General features: G+C 43.4%; 1 protein-coding gene across 3 annotated transcripts in view; it reads right to left on the reverse strand.

The window, feature by feature from the left end:
* Positions 1 to 14,510, reverse strand: part of FAM114A1 (family with sequence similarity 114 member A1) — a 72,168-nt gene that overhangs the window by 35,269 nt on the left and 22,389 nt on the right. The window lies entirely within an intron of this gene.

The raw sequence follows: 14,510 nt of genomic DNA on the forward strand, positions 1-14,510 counted from the left end.
GTTAATTGAGCAGAAATGATGAAACTGAAATACAATACAAATGATACAGGATATAAATCATTGTAAATCTTGTTACTGTGAGTGAGAGAGAGAGAGAGAGAGAGAGAGAGAGAGGTAAATGTAGTGCCCAATCTTTCAAAGTACGGAGTGCCTTCAGCTCTGATAAATTGATATGGGAATTGAGGGTGCTCTGTGCCTCCCAGGGCTGGAGCTTAAGTGGAATTCAGATGTTTCATAAGAATGGATGGCCATACTGGGTCAGACCAATGGTCCACCTAGCCCAGTATCCTGTCTTCCGACAGTGGCAAGTGGAATGAACAGAACAGGACAGTTATTGAGTGATATATCCGCTGTCATCCAGTCCCAATTTCTGGCTATCAGAGGTTTAGGGACACCTGGTGCATGGGGTTGTATCCCTAACCATCTTGGCTAATACCCATTGACAGACCCATCCGCCAGGAACTTATCCAGTTCTTTTTTGAACTCTGTTAATAGTCTTGGCCTTTACTATATCCCCTGGCAATGAGTTCCACAGACTGACTGTTCGTTGTGTGAATAAGTACTTCCTTGTGCTTGTTTTAAACTTGCTGCCTATTAATTTCATTTGTTGACCCCTGGTTCTTGAGTTATGTGAAGAGGTAAATAACACTTCATTATTCACTTTCTCCACACCAATCATGATTTTATAGACCTCTATCATATCCCCCCTTTGTCATCTCTTTTCTGCATTGAAAAGTCCCCATCTTTTTAATCTCTCCTCGTATGGAAGCTGTACCATACCCCAATCATTTTTGTTGGCCCTTTCTGTACCTTTTCCAATTCTAATTATCTTTCTGAGATGAGGTGACCAAAACTGCATGCAGTATTCAAGGTGTGACCATATCAAAGATTTACACAGTGGCATTATGATATTTTCTGTCTTATTATCTTTCCTGTTCTTTATGGTTCCTAACATTGTTGGCTTTTTTGACTGCTGCTGCACTCTGAGCAGATGTTTTCATCAAACTATCCACAGTGACTCAAAGATCTCCTTTTTGAGGGAAAACACTTAATTTATACCCCATCATTTTGTATGTATCATTGGGATTATTTTTTCCAGTGTGCATTACTTTGCACTTATCAACATTGAAGTTTATCTGCCATTTTGTTGCCCAGTCACCTACTTTTGGGAGATTCCTCTGTAACTCTTTGCAGTCAATTTTGGACTTAACTATCTTGAGCAATTTAGTATCGTCTATAAACTTTCCCACCTCACTGTTTACCTCCTTTTCCAGATCATTAATGAATATGTTGAATGGCACAGGTGCCAGTATAGATCCTGGGGGGACCCTGCTATTTACATCTCTCCACTGTGAAAACTATCCATTTATTCCTACCCTTTGTTTCCAATCTTTTAACCATATACTTTCCTCTTAACCCTTGATTGCTTACTTTGTTTAAGAGCTTTTGGTGTGGGACCTTGTCAAAGGCTTTCTGAAAGTCCAAGTACACTGTATCCACTGGGTCTCCCTTGCCCACCTGCCTTCTGACACCCTCAAAGAATGCAATTCATCTTTTTTCCCCAACATTTTTGGGGCTATCGGATTTGTTGTCAAGTGTGTTACTTGGATTGGCATTTTAGGAACACTTTCCCTAAAAGCCCTGAGATGTGATACAAAGGAGAGTTGAGGATGCTCAGGACCTTACAGGACAAGGCTCTGAACACAGATGCAGCAGGGCTTTCCCTTATGAACCTTTGCTATCTAAACAATCAATTATCCCACTCTCCTGGGTTATCTTGTGGCTCTAATTTTAACCTTCAAATCATCTTCCCCCATAATGCTGTTGCCAGCACCCAGTGCTGAGAGGCAAAACAACAGCGGGGTTCGTTACCTGGTGTGCGTCACCCAATAATCACAACGGGGTGGAGAAGCAGAAATGTTTATTTGCAGCTGCAAAAAGGTACAGGGAGAATAGAATCTCAAATCCTGCACACAGAGCAGGAAGTTACACAGGCTTTTATACATTTTCTTTTTAGCATACTTATTTAATAGCAAGTTTCAGAGTAACAGCCGTGTTAGTCTGTATTCGCAAAAAGAAAAGGAGTACTTGTGGCACCTTAGAGACTAACCAATTTATTTGAGCATAAGCTTTCGTGAGCTAGAGCTCACTTCATCGGATGCATACTGTGGAAACTGCAGAAGACATCATGCACATTGTAGGGAGAGTGGTCACTTTGGATGAACTATTACCAGCAGGAGAGTGAGTTTGTGTGTGTATAGGGGTGGGGGGTGAGAAAACCTGGATTTGTGCTGGAAATGGCCCACCTTGATTTTCATACACATTGTAAGGAGAGTGGTCACTTTGGATGGGCTATTACCAGCAGGAGAGTGAGTTTGTGTGTGGGGGGGTGGAGGGTGAGAAAACCTGGATTTGTGCTGGAAATGGCCCAACTTGATTATCATACACATTGTAAGGAGAGTGATCACTTTAGATAAGCTATTACCAGCAGGAGAGTGGGGTGGGAGGAGGTATTGTTTCATGGTCTCTGTGTATATAATGTCTTCTGCAGTTTCCACAGTATGCATCCGATGAAGTGAGCTGTAGCTCACGAAAGCTTATGCTCAAATAAATTGGTTAGTCTCTAAGGTGCCACAAGTACTCCTTTTCTTTTTATTTAATAGCAAGCTGCCCTAAGTATCCATATAGCCAGCCAATCCAGTTACCAGCTAGTTTCCTTGTTTTTTGTATTATTTGTTAAACTATACATAAAGCTGCTTTATTTAGCATTGTTTTTTTTATATTTGCCCTGTTTGGCCTTGTTTAGTTTCAGGCAGTCTGACTCTGCAACATATTGTTGCAAATCCTCAGCATAACTGCTGCGAGTGCCTCCAAGCGGGGGGTCCAGGGACACTTGGGCCTAGTACGCATAGCTGCTGCGAGTGCCTCCAGGCGGGAGGGGGGGCCAAGGACACTTGGGCCTAGTGCGAGGGGGCTTCATTGACACTCGTGGTCTTTTATCCCCTCGAGTTACCTAGTGGCCATGCCCCAGTGTCCCCAACAATACTAACCAGCTTTCATTGTGCATGTTACCTGGACATTTGACCTTTGGATAGGAGAAGCTCTGGTTGGATTAGATGGCAGAAAAACAAGCATTACACCACCATTTAGGAAGGTATTTGGTAGGCGGTCCCATTGAAGTCAATGGGACTATTTACAACCTCAAGGCAGGCTTAGGTAAAGGTTGTTCTTTCAAAAGCATGCAGTGTTTGCCAAACTCTGCTCCTACTGGAGTCAACGGGACCAGGGTTAGGACAATGCTGAGAGATTCTGAAAATCCTTTGCATATACCCTGCGGATTTGGAGCCTAAGTATGTATAAGGAGGTATTAATGATACTTCTGCACACTTATGCTTCTCTGCCATCAGCTAAGTTGTCATGAGTTAATAAGCTGTGATGTGAAAAATCAATATAGAAAACAAATCAAAGACATTTCTAGAAATCTAAAACAAACACAATTGTAGGTGTTTATTAAATATTGTCCATACTCCCTAAGATTGGGAACGGCATGCATTTTATAAATTAAAAAATGAGTCTTCCCGGAGTTATTTTGATTGCTGCAGAACAGTTCATCATTAGCTAGAGTACAGTACAGTATTTATATGCATCTGGGGTATCCAATTAGAGAGAGATGCAACAAACCATTTTGATTGAAGGTGGAGAGGAGGGAAGTTTTGCTGCATGATTCTGTGATCACCAGACGGATTACTCATGAGATGCTCTATGAATTCAATAAGTATCGCCTGGGGACCATAAAATTACATAAAATAACTCCACATTCTGAAGCAGCACATTTGAGAGATCACATGCAAGAACAGCAGAGTATCTGGGGGAAAACACAAAGTTCCAAAGTACAGGTTTCAGAGTAGCAGCCGTGTTAGTCTGTATCCGCAAAAAGAACAGGAGTACTTGTGGCACCTTAGAGACTAACAAATTTATTTGAGCATAAGCTTTCATGAGCTACAGCTCACTTCATCGTAGCTCATGAAAGCTTATGCTCAAATAAATTTGTTAGTCTCTAAGGTGCCACAAGTACTCCTGTTCTTTTTCCAAAGAACAGAATCTCTTACAGAACAGACCAGCAGATTGTGCTGACTATGTGAAATAACTGATTTACTATTTTTACTATAGTTTAGTCTACATGGGACTCTTGCATTTTACATCGAAACAATGAGACTTCACAGCTTAGAATTTTCATTTGTCACAACAAGATGGTTGAAGTAATCTTTGCCTCTTTTTTCCTATCTCACAAACTGTAGTTGTATGTCAAACTGCATGGTTAGTTAGGCTACCTGCAATAAAACTGTGAGTGAACAGAGTTATTGCAGAGTGGAGTTCTACTTTATCTTTCCCTAGCCTGCTGTGCATTTTAATTGGTTCAATGAAAATATTATTAGCATTAGTAAATTCATGATTCATTATTTTTATTGACCAACTTTCTGGGACTTGTTTATGTAATTGTTAATTTGTGCTTGTAAACTAATATAGCTAGATACTCTATATGTTGCATTTGTTAGCATTTCTATTATTTATATTTTTACAAAAGGGAAATCCAAAAGAAATTTCAATTACTTTTTTTTCTACTGAGTCATAAAATTGAATTAATCTTTTTTTGAGATTGTGACAAAATATTGCAGACAAATCAATACATAATTTTTAAAAATCTTAACTGCACATAGGAAGGGTGTGCCGGGTTTTATTTAGGTTTATTTTCCAGTTTCCTTACATAAAAATGACGTTTTGTTATTCTTACATTCTGAAATGCTGACCTGAAAAATATGGTTGTAGCTTTTCAGCTATGCTCACACCTTCAAGAGAACGAGCATGCATATCTTTGTTGCTGTATTGATATTTACATATGAGAATTCAGCATTTGCAGAACTATACATCTAGCTTTCATGCACCACAAAACTGTGAGCCAATAATTCAGGGAAACTGGATGCGGTTTTGCTGAACTAAGCTCTGAGCTAAGCACCTTTGATTATAACACAAGAAGCTGATTAGCTCAGAGTAGTGGAGCTGGGGCATGTCATCATTGTTGAGGATGTACATGAATGAGGAAATGCACAAACATTGTGGAAATACAAATTGTTTTAGAATGTGAGAGTGACAGACATTAAAATGAAAAATTATTTGTTACTTTAACAACATGGAAATGGGAGGGTTCTCAGTGGTTCTGTGTTTTAGAGATGAAGACTTACTGATTTTGTTTTACAAAGTGGTGTCATATTTACACAGATATTACAAATACAGTACCTTCTCACAAAATTAGTGACTCTTTTCTGTCCACCCTCTCTCCATCTCTTTCCTAATTAAATTTGTGGCTTTGTCTCCACTTTCTTCACCTAACTGTCTCAAAGACAAAGGAGCTTCTCTTGGGTGAGAGGAGAATCTTTCAGTACCCCTGTCATTTTGGAGAAAAACTCTGCTTGGGGTACTTCTTCTTGTTTTGTTTTTTTGTTGGTTGACTTGTTTGTTACAAGGTTAGAGAGTTTTGATTAGTGGGAGAAGGTGTTTGTGTAGAATGTTGTCACTGTCATTCTTGCTACGGTGGAAAGGCTTTTTCAAAGAGGAAGGTTTTGCAACAAATCCTAAAGACAGTCAGCTCTGCATTTGACTGATCACCTCTGGAAATTTGTACCAAAGTCAGATCCCCTAAATCAGGAACACTTTGTCCCCAACTCTGACTCTTCATCATGGGCTTTATGATCTTCATGGTCCCAGAGGAGTAGTGCTTAATTTGTGCTAGGGCTTGCCAGGGCTGAGCCCCGACACTTCTGGGCTTGGCAGTTCAGAACCCAGGCACCTCTGGGCTTGCTGTGTCAATTATGAATATAAAAAAATTGCTTGAGCCCCAGCAACTCTTTCATTACAAATTAAGCTCTGCAGAGGAGTGCAACTGTTGCAGAGATTCATATGTTGAATTCTGATCTTTATGATTTAATATGTCAAAGATTAGGCCCAAGGCCTAAAACTGGCATCTGAAACTGGCTGGGAGCCAGCAGAGGGAGTTGAGCATGGCCTGATGTGCTCATAACAACCTCAATCACAGAATAAGACAGCACATGCAGAACAGTGCTGCCCCCGGTTCATATCTAGAAATACATGGCATCACAGCATGCTCACCCTCAACGCTACTAGTTCCCCATGGATTTTAGGGTGCAGGTCAAAACTGCCCTCTGTGTTTTTAAAGCTCTCCAAGGACACACACCTGGGCTAGATTCTGATCACAGTTACACCATAATGTAAATCAGGAGTAAGTCCATTTAAAACAGTAAGTGAGATCAGATTCAGGCCCCATGTATGTTCAAATTCCAAAAGGTATTTATATGTATATGTTTTTATAACACAGCAACAAAATGGCAGAGGAAATTCAGTGTTGATAAATGCAAAGTAATGCACATTGGAAAACATAATCCTAACTATACATATAAAATGATAGGGTCTAAATTAGCTGTTACCACTCAAGATAGAGGTCTTGGAGTCATTGGGGATAGTTCTCTGAAAACACCCACTCAATGTGCAGCAGCAGTCAAAAAAGCTAACAGAATGCTGAGAATCATTAGGAAAGGGACAGATAATAAAACAGAAAATATTATATTGCCTCTATGGTAGGCCCACATCTTGAATACTGCATGCAGATCTGGTTGTCCCATCTCAAAAAAGACACACTGACATTGGAAAAGGTAAAGAAAAGGGCCACAAAAATTACTGAGGTCTGGAACAGCTTCCATATGAGGACAGATTGATAAGACTGGAACTTTTCAGCTTGGAAAAGAGAAGCCTTAGGGCACGTCTACACTGGCAAAGTTACAGCACTGGCAGTTACAATGCCACTCAGAGAGCGCAGAAGGAAAACCACTGTTGTGTGGTCACTTTGACAGTTGCCTGCACAATAGGGTGTTCACACTTGTGGCACTTGCAGCGCTATTTGGAGTGGTGCACTCTGGGCAGCTATCCCACAGAGCACCTTTTTCTCTTTTGCCGCTAAGACTTGTGGGAAGGTGGAAGGGGTTGCGGGGCATCCTGGGTCCAGTCCCAATGCCCAGTGATGCATTGTTTCACATTCCAGCAATCCCTGTGCTTCCGTCCGCATTTGGCGCCGCCTTTCAACAGTTTGTGTACTGCATGCTCCACTTCTTTCAAGCTGTAGGAATGGATCAGAACTGCTGACCAGTATGCTGCTCACTCTGACCAACACGTCACGAGTGGCAGGGGAGTTATTCCTTAAACTACAAAGTCAAGAGGAGTGTGATGTTGATCTCACCACACGTAGTAGCTATGACATAAGATTGCTTGTGGCTTTCACGGAGGTGCTGACCACAGTGGAACGCTGCTTTTGGGCTCAGGAAACAAGCACTGAGTGGTGAGATCGCATCATGATGCACATCTGGGATGATGAGCAGTGGCTGCAGAACTATTGCATGAGGAAAGCAACATTCATGGGACTGTGTGATGAGCTTGCCCCAGCCCTGCGGTGCAAGGACACGAGAATGAAAGCTGCCCTGTCGTTGGAGAAGCACGTGGTGATTGCACTGTGGAAGCTGGCTACTCCAGACTGCTACCGATCGGTCGCTAACCAGTTTGGAGTGGGAAAGTCAACCGTTGGACTCGTGTTGACGGAAGTGTGCAGGGCCATTAATCGCATCCTGCTCCAAAAGACCGTGACTCTGGGCAACGTGCGTGATATTGTGGATGGCTTTACACAAATGGGCTTCCCTAACTATGGAGGGGCAACAGATGGCACGTACATTCCAATTCTGGCACTAGACCACCTAGACACCAAGTACATTAATTGCAAGGGATATTTCTCAATGGTTCTCCATGCATTTGTGGATCACCGTAGACGTTTCACGGACATTAACGCAGGCTGGTCCAGAAAGGTGTATGATGCATGCATGTTTCGGAACACTGGCCTGTTCAAGAAGCTGCAAGCAGGGGACTTTCTTCCCAGACCAGAAGATCACCATAGGGAAAAGTCGAAATGCCCATTGTGATCCTTGGAGACCCTGCCTACCGCTTAATGCTGTGGCTTATGAAACCGTACACGCGGCAACTTGACAGCAGCAAGAAGCGGTTCAACAACAGGCTGAGCAAGTGCAGAATGACTGTGGAGTGTGCATTTGTCCATTTAAAAGCCTGCTGGCAATGCCTGTATGTTCAGCTGGACATGGCTGATGACAATATTCCTATGTTTATAGCTGCGTGCTCTATGCTCCATAATATTTGTGAAGGGAAGGGCGAAAGCTTCACTCAGGGCTGGACCACAGAGGCTCAGCACCTGGAGGCTGTGTTTGAACAGCCAGAGACCAGGGCTATCAGAAGGGTACAGTGTGGGAACATAAGGATCAGGGATGCCTTGAGGAAACAATTTGAGGCTGAAAACCCCTAATATTTGTTACTATGCTTGGGACTGCAGTGCTTGTAATGCTAGGAGGTGATTGGTGCACATGCTGCAAGAGGGGGCCTTAATATAATTGTATGTTGCTTTGCAGTGCTCTTTTTGCTTTCACTTAATAGACTAAAGATTGCTTTCAAACAAACAATTCTTTATTAAAAGACAACAACCCGAGGAGAGAGTCAAACAAAAAAATTCATCAGCAGGGAGGGGGATGGGGGAAGGGAAGGTATCAAGAGGAGGAGGGGTCCCAAGATGGCTACAGATTTGTGTATGTCCAGGGATCATACCCAACTTTCTCCTTGGAGTACAATGCAGTGGGTGCTGTACTTCAGCAGGGCCAAACCCAGAGGAATGGGTGTTGAGTGCAGTGGATAGTGGGAGCCCACACTGCTGGACTGTGAGGAGGGAGGAGTGGAACGCTGCGGGTAGAGAGTGGAGCCAGGAGGTTGATTACAGTGTGTTGACGGTGTGCGGGAGGGGTATGGGAAAGAGTTTTGTGACTTTTTATTAGTATACTAGAATCGCCTGGTGCGTGTCCACTTGGCGCTCTATAACATTTAAGAGCCACTCGATGGCTTCTTTCTGGTGTGCCGCATTCTCCTTTCAGTCCCTCTTCTCGCTGTCCCGCCACTCCTTCAATTCCTGTTTCTCAGCGGCAGAGTGCATCATAACCTCACAGAGAAAGTTCACCTTAGTTCTTTGTGGCCGCTTTCTAATTTTGCCCAGCCACTCTCCTGCCGATAAGGGAGGCCGGCCTCCCAAGGTCATCTCTGTGAAGTTTAAATGCAACATTTTACAGAAGCTGTATTGTTTGCAACACAGACAACACTGATTCAGTGCTTTAAAATACAGACAGTCCTCACACACCTGTCACTAACTGGCTGACCCCAGGCAAACACACGTGAGCCACAAGACCCCCCAAAATTGTGAGTTACCGTTAATGGGGCAAGAAACAAAGCACCTCTGCCGAGGAACCTGCGGCAGCAGATTGCCCAGTATCTCCATGAGTATCCTGGAGATCGGTGAGGGAGATTCCCGTGAAGTGAGGGAGTCTATCAACAGCCTGTTCCGCCACTCAGATTAGGCATGCGGTAGGAGACAAGCCTGATTTCTGCAACCCTCCTGGTCCCAACAAATCACTTCAGCAATTCCCAAAATCAGATCCACTTACCAAGGGCCTCCTCTCCTGTATGTGCTTCAGCAAGATCCGATTGCTATGACTGGCTAGGTTCCTCCAGGGTAGAAAAGAGCTCCTGTCTGCATGCATCTCTGGTCTCCGAGCTATCCTCTGCCTCTGGGTCCCCCTCCCCATCTTCATCCAAGATTTCCTCTTCCTGGCTTGGTCCACTCTCGACTGGCACATGAGCCAAAGAAGTATCCACAGGGGCCTTCGCAGTGGAGGTGGGTTCGCCACCGAGTATTGTGTCCAGCTCTTCGTAGAACCAGCAGCTCGTGGGCGCAGCACCGGAGCAGTGGTCTGCCTCCTGCGCCTTGTGGTAGGCGTTCCGCAGCTCCTTCACTTTTACCCTACACTACAAGGTGTCCCGGTCTTGGTCCCTTTTTATCAGGCATTGTGAAATCTGTCCTTAGGTATCATAATTCCTATCGCTGGAGCGCAGCTGGGACTGCACAGCTTCCTCTCCCCAAATGCTGATGAGGTCTAGCAGCTCAGCATTGCTTCAAGAGGGGGATCACCTAGTGCGTGGAGCAGGCATGGCCACCTGGAAAGGTGCGCTGAGACCACTGTACGCATCACTGAGCAAACAGGAAGGGGACTTTCAAATTTGCAAAGGAGTGTACGAGGTGGGGATGACGGTTGGTCACCTGAGGGCAGGGCAGTAGAGTTCAAACCGATGACCAGAGAGGCGAGAACAAGCATTGTGGGACACCTCCCGGAGGCCAATCGCAGCGCTGTAATCACCACTGTGTCTACACTGGTACCGCAGCGCTGTAGCCCTGGCGCAAAAAGCTCTACGCCTCTCGTGGGGGTCGTTTTTTTACAGAGCTACAACTGCACAGAAACTGCGCACTAAGCGGCTTGGCAGTGTGTACACCTCAGGAGTTACAGTGCAGAAAGCTGCTTTACTGCGCAGAAACTTGCCAGTGTAGATGGGGCCTAAGAGGGGACATGAAAGAGCTCTATAAAATCATGAATGGTGTGGAGAAAGTAAATAAGGAAGTGTTGTTTCCTCCTTCTCATAACACAAGAACTACAGGTCACCAAATGAAATTAATAGACAGCAGATTTAAAACAAACAAAAGGAAGTATTTCTTTATAAAATGCACAGTTAACCTGTGGAACTCTTTGCTAGAGGATGTTATGAAGGCCAAGCCTATAACAGGGTTCAAAAAAGAACTGGATAGGTTCATGGAGAATAGGTCCATCACTGGCTTTTAGCCAGGATGGGCAGGGATGCAAAACCATGCTCTGAAGTGCTGCTAGCCTCTGTTTGCCAGAAGTTCGGAATGGGTGACAGGGGATAGATCACTTGATGATTATTTGTTCTGTTCATTCCCTCTGAAGCACCTTGTATTGGCCACTGTTGGAAGACAGTGTTAAGATATAGATATTCAGGCCTCTCTGTAAAGGCCCATACTCTAAGAATTTAGATGTATTGTTATCACTTGGCTAGTTATAGAGATATAAAAGAAAGAATCAGAATCACTGTCTGCCGGCGTAAGGGCCTTCTCTTACTGTGACAGTCTGAGGCCCTGTGCTTAGGCTAAGGCCTTTGGCTAAGCATCAGAGGCAGCCATAAGCTGGGAAGCAACCGGTCACCTCCTCACATTCCAAACTAGTCACATTGAAATAAGGTGCTATTGGGCTGTTAGGAATACAATTCTGTCCTATAGTGCCTATCACCTCCAGAGAAAGGGAAGTGCCTAGAAAATGTAAAAGGAAACTTAGTTTGATAGCATCCTGTCTGGCAAGAACTCACTTACCAATAGCTGGGATGTGAAATCCTCACTTCTGTATTGTTTTGTCATTATAGTTCCCACTTTGCTATTGTTTGTCTGTATAATCTCTGTCTGGTTCTGTGATTGTTTCTGTCTGCTGTATAATTAATTTTGCTGGGTGTAAACTAATTAAGGTGGTGGGATATAATTGGTTACATAATCATGTTACAATATGTTAGGATCGGTTAGTTAAATTTCAGGAAAATGATTGGTTAAGGTATAGCTAAGCAGAACTCAAGTTTTACTATATAGTCTGCAGTCAATCAGGAAGTGAGTGGGAGTGTGTGGGGGGAAATGGGAACAGGGAATGGGGGTGGGGAAATTGGAATCAAGTTTGGCTAAGGGCAGGAATGGGAACAGGGACACAGGTATAAGGCTCTGTGGTGTCAAAGCTGGGAAGGGGGACACTAAGGAAGGAAACTGGAATCATGCTTGCTGGAAGTTCACCCCAATAAACATCGAATTGTTTGCACCTTTGGACTTTGGGTATTGTTGCTCTCTGTTCATGCGAGAAAGACCAGGGAAGTAAGTGGGTGAAGGAATAAGCCCCCTAACAGACAGGATATTGGGCTAAATGGACCATTGGTCTGACTCAGTAAGGCCGTTCTTATGTTCTTAACTGACATGAAGAGCTGTAAACTGTATCAGTGATTCTCAACCTTTTCCATGTCACGACTCCATGTTATAAGAAAAAAATATTTCATGCTCCATGTAGCAACAAAGAAAGGGAAGATGGCTGCAGCCCCCTGAAATCTGTTCAGCACTACCAGGTTGCAAAGCATGAACTTTATTAAATGTCTTTATAATGTAAGAACTGTAAAAAATGTGTTCTTTTTACAGCAGCTTAATCATCTGTGTGTTATTTCCAAAGCGGTTTTTAACATCCATGTTATTTCAGTCTTAAACATATCATGCCCAATCAGCTCTAATGTATGTAATGAAAGAGATATTTTCTGAAGAGATTAAGTTGTCTTTTTTATGACCACACAAGGTATGAGCATAACATCCAGCCTTCGCAGTTGATGTTATTTCTTTTTCTGCATGAAGGGAATAATGTATTTAGGGAAAGGAACAGCTTTTCACAGCATCTCAGTGTTTCAGTTTCACATCTTCTCAGGCATTTCCACTTCTGTTCCACACATAATGAAATTTAAGCTATGTAACACTGATTACTACACATACCTACAAACCACTCATGCATACCGTGACATCAGCAAGCTACATTTCATTTTGTCATACCAAATGACAGAAAGACATCAGGAAGCACAAAGAAAAGGTTTATGGTGGTTGATATTTCAGTGTTATGCAGGATAAAGAACTGGAAGAGGAATACAGATATGCACAAAATAATCAAGATAGCAGAATACTGAATATGAGCAATGTGTAAAGAGACACCTTATGCAGCTCTCTAATATCAATTAATTGATAATTCAAATTAAACAGTGGCAGAATAGAAACCCAAATATTTTTTCACTGTATTATGGCATATTAACGGATATGTAAGTTTAAACGTGAGCATCTGATTTTTACAACTTATGTGGTGTGTTGTGCACATATGCCATAAATTAGGGAATAGGCTTTGGTAGGATATGCAACCAGTCCAACATCATAAGTGAAGCAAATATGTAACTTATGTAATGCACTAATATAAAGCAATAAAACATCTGGGTACACTATTGTGGATTCATTAAAAACATGACCATTTTAGAGAGGGAGGGGAAAAGGGCAAAGAAAATGGTTCTTTTTGTGACACAATGCAGTTATGCTGTTCACACCATAGTGGGACTGATTCTCTTCTCATTTACACCAGTTCAACTCCAGTGACTTCAACAGAGCTACTCTCAATACCCAGCACGCTTTTAAACAAAAATCTTCTTACCTCATTAAATGGCAACCTACTTCATTCTTTCTCCCATAGCCTCAAACATTTAATTAGTATGACATCTAGTGTCAAATACTGACCATGATTCAGGTTGTATGTGTTACCAATCAAAAGGCATTACGAAAGCTTTTTGTTTAGCACTGTGTCACAGTGTTCCTTCACCGACAACAATGCTAGTGGGGGTGCTGAGAAGAGGGGAAGCCCAACAAGACCAGTTAAATGTCAAGGTTACTTTGGAGATGGACATTTTCTTTAAAAAAAAATATATATATATATATATATATATTGTTTGTATATTGTGACAAAGCTCTGTCCTAGCCTCCGTGGGTCCCGCGTTTCCTGGAGGATTTCGCTAGCCTCAGAGGCTCACTGTGACCCTCCACGTAAACCTTCTTTCTCTAGAGACAAGGGTCACAGTCTACTGAGCCATTTTCATCATAAGCCAGCAAGGGAGGTGAGGAGACATTATCCTTCCTTGCACAGTCTCTGTTGTCTCCCAATCTCAGTGATTAATCGGGGGCAAGGTGGGGCGGGGGAGCCCAGGCCCACCCTCTACTCCGGGCTCCAGGCCATGGACCCCAATAGTATCAGCTATGGTAGCTGACCTTTTAGAAACATGACATGTACAATTCCCTGAGCTACTTCCCCCACAGCAGCCCTCACTTCCTCAAGCTCCACTTCACCCTTACCTCAGGACCTCCTTCCTTGTGCCTGATATGGTGTGTACTACTCAGCCTCTCCAACAGCGCAACTTCCTCCCACAGCTCCTGACATGCACACCCACCTGACTAACTGGGAGGCTTTTAACTAGTTTCAGCCAGCCCCGATTGGCTTCAGGTGTCCCAATCAATCTAGCATTCTCCCTGCCTTCTGGAAAGTTCTTAATTGGCCCCAGGTGTCTTAATTGACCTGGAGCAGCTTCCGTTTCACTTAACCTGGTACCAGGGATTTGTTTAGCCTGGAGCTAATATATCTATCTCCCACTACTTTTTTATAGCCATCTGGCCTTACCCCATCACACATCCCCCCCTATGTTCAACACCATAAAGTTGGGCAACTTGGGACGCCAGGCAGTATGCTCGTGACAGACCATCAGCGTTGCCATGGTGGCATCCAGCCCTGTGCCGTATGCAGAACTGGAATGGTTGGAGGGATGAGAACCACCTGGTGACCCTTGCATTCTTTTCCTTATTCCGCTGCATCCACTGGAGGGGTGCATGGTCCGTCACA

This window comes from Caretta caretta, chromosome 4, assembly GCF_965140235.1.
Source record: "Caretta caretta isolate rCarCar2 chromosome 4, rCarCar1.hap1, whole genome shotgun sequence".
NCBI classification, from domain to species: domain Eukaryota; kingdom Metazoa; phylum Chordata; order Testudines; family Cheloniidae; genus Caretta; species Caretta caretta.